The sequence below is a fragment of the Cynoglossus semilaevis genome, chromosome 14 (genome assembly GCF_000523025.1).
Source record: "Cynoglossus semilaevis isolate Cse_v1.0 chromosome 14, Cse_v1.0, whole genome shotgun sequence".
Taxonomy (NCBI): domain Eukaryota; kingdom Metazoa; phylum Chordata; class Actinopteri; order Pleuronectiformes; family Cynoglossidae; genus Cynoglossus; species Cynoglossus semilaevis.
Window position 1 is genome coordinate 26716216 of NC_024320.1, and position 2486 is coordinate 26718701.

Sequence of the window (2486 nt, forward strand, 5' to 3'; positions counted from 1 at the left end):
AATTCCTGGTTGATTAGACAAAGTTCCATCAGTTTGGGAACTCTGCTTTTCGGTGTTGATTCATGACTAACTAGGGATAAAACACAGACTGAGTCACGCATCGAGTCCCTGAGTCAAAAGGCTACTGTAGATTATCGGCAACTTTGACGTAACATCAACACCATCACCTGTCGTCAGGAAGGTCAGGATCAGACGGAGTAAACAGTGGAGCTGAATGGTCAAAGACAGAGCATTGTGCTGCTGGAGTTCGCTCCACGTCGACTGACTTCATTCAGCCGCTCGTCAACAGACGCTGTCGGCGTCAAAGTGCAGATAGTGGAGTTTGTGGTTTTAGTCGCTCACAGAAGCTAACGGCAGCGATAAGTCTCCGCCCTGGAACACTGTGGCCAAACCCGCGGTCCTGCCAACGCCGTCCTGTCGTTCTGAGGACGTACCTGAGTCACAAGACAAAATAATCAAACTTAAATGTGTATTTTTTCCAAACTTAGAGCCTAAAATTACAGGATCAGTTTCCAAAAACAGTCATAAAGTTTGTGTTTTTCTAAAAACCAACCGGTCAAACGTCCTCAACAGAACGGTTTTGTATTTAGAAGCTAGTTCTTGGCTAACTCTTAGTTGATTTTCCCACTTCCTGCTCCGACTCACGTTCACAATTCTTCTTACTCCTGACTTTCTGCTAATGTTGAGCTTCTTAGCTTTCTTAGCTAACGTTGTTGAGCTCGTTTTAAGTCGTCGTATAGAATTACCTTTAGCTTTCTGAGCTGCTCAGTTTTAGTCTTAGCTAAGATCGGACTTGTTCGTTTGCTAACTTATCTGTAAGGCTATCGTTTAGCTCGAGTCTTCAGTAACTTTTAACCGTTTCCTGGCCCACATTTAGCTCCTATTGGATCCATCTCAACCATCCATAAACATTTCCGTGGTGTTTGCTGTGAGCAGACTCTCAAACTCTGCTCTGATTGGTTACTGTAACAGTTGACGTGCAGCCAATCCATAACAGGATACTTTCACTAAATCATCTCTAAACTTCGTCCTCGCGGAGGGAAACGGCTCTGCCACCGTGTGTGTGTGTTAGTGTGTGTGTGTTAGTGTGTGTGTGTGTTTGGGGCCGAGGGTGTGGCGTCTATATTTACTCTCCGTGGGACGCCGTCCCAGCGAGTCCAGTAATCCAGGCGACCAGAAGCCCAGAGAGAGAATTCATAAACTTTAATCTTAGAACGTGTGGTGTGTGTTTTTACAGTCACTGTATGAATGGAAATAAATTAGCTGTTTCACGGCTAACCTTTAGCTACGTGTCTGCAGCGAGTTTCCAGATAAATTAGCTGTTTGACGGCTAACCTTTAGCTACGTGTCTGCATAAAACTGCAGGTTTGTTTTTCAAAAACTGGCAGCTAATGTTGAGTTTTCTTGCTGTGTTTCTGACTATTCCTGAGTCGACTTATTTCAGTTGATTAGTTGATTATTTGAACTAAATTCATTTATTGTTTTTCGTACCATGTAGCATTTGTAGCCTTTTATTTCCTGCTCATTTCAAAAACTCTCCACTAGAATTCTTTACATTTTCCTCACGTCGTCCAAATTCCAAGACCAAATTTTCCCACGTGAAAAACCCCAAACGTTGCAGTGAAATTTGTCCGACTTTTTCTAACACGACGCGGAGCCTGATTCGCTGTGAGGATGAAACAAAAACACAGTCCAGACTCCGTGTGTGTGTTGTGACAGTTCAACCTGTTTTGTTGCCGCGGCTCCGGAACTTTCTGTGGAGAAACAAATAATCAGTCACTGCAGCGGAGCTTTGGTTTGAGTCCATTCACGTCAGGACTGAGATCCGCTCCGGAGGAACATGACGCTGGGCTGCTTCATGTCTCTGAGCAGCTGTGTCTGCTGTCAGCGCGCACACACACACACACACACACACACACACACACACACACACACACACACACACACACACACACACACACACACAAACACACACACACACACACTGAAAACAATCTGTTTCCCTGTGTTTCGTGAGGACTTCTTGTACATTTTCTCCCATCTGCCTCGTAACTAAAAATATATATAAAAAATATATTCCTAATCTTAATCCTCGACCTCACTCTAATCTGACTGTACATCTAATCCTAACATTGACCAAAATCTGGAACCTAATAAAAACTCCACAACTCGTGTCCCCACAAGTACAGCCCAGGAACACACACACACACACACACTCTAAATTATTTGGCTACATGTCTGGTACAGGCGTTAGCTAATATTTATTGACAAAACTTTTAATTTTTAATTTTTAATATATTTTGTCAAACTCATTTTCTGAATTCTTTAGGCAGTTTCCACCCCCCCCAACCCCTTTTTTTTGAAACACTAACTCCAGCCCTGGTGCAGTTGATCAGTGAAAAACGGTGGAAATCCTCCTTTAATCCCTGGACTGAGTCACGGAGGACGGACCGGATCTAAAGAAACATGTTTGTAATCAGGATCAC

General features: G+C 43.4%; 1 protein-coding gene and 1 long non-coding RNA gene across 2 annotated transcripts in view; one reads left to right on the top strand and one right to left on the bottom strand.

The window, feature by feature from the left end:
- Positions 1-2486, top strand: part of palm2akap2 (PALM2 and AKAP2 fusion) — a 75319-nt gene that overhangs the window by 24872 nt on the left and 47961 nt on the right. The gene's annotated exons all lie outside the window — the stretch shown is intronic.
- Positions 7-2486, bottom strand: part of LOC112488018 (uncharacterized) — an 8446-nt gene continuing 5966 nt past the window's right edge. The window contains exons 2-3 of the long non-coding RNA XR_003051679.1: positions 1556-1754; positions 7-434 (exon numbers count right to left, since the gene is read on the bottom strand). This is a non-coding gene — a long non-coding RNA (uncharacterized LOC112488018). The remainder of the gene's footprint in view (positions 435-1555; positions 1755-2486) is intronic.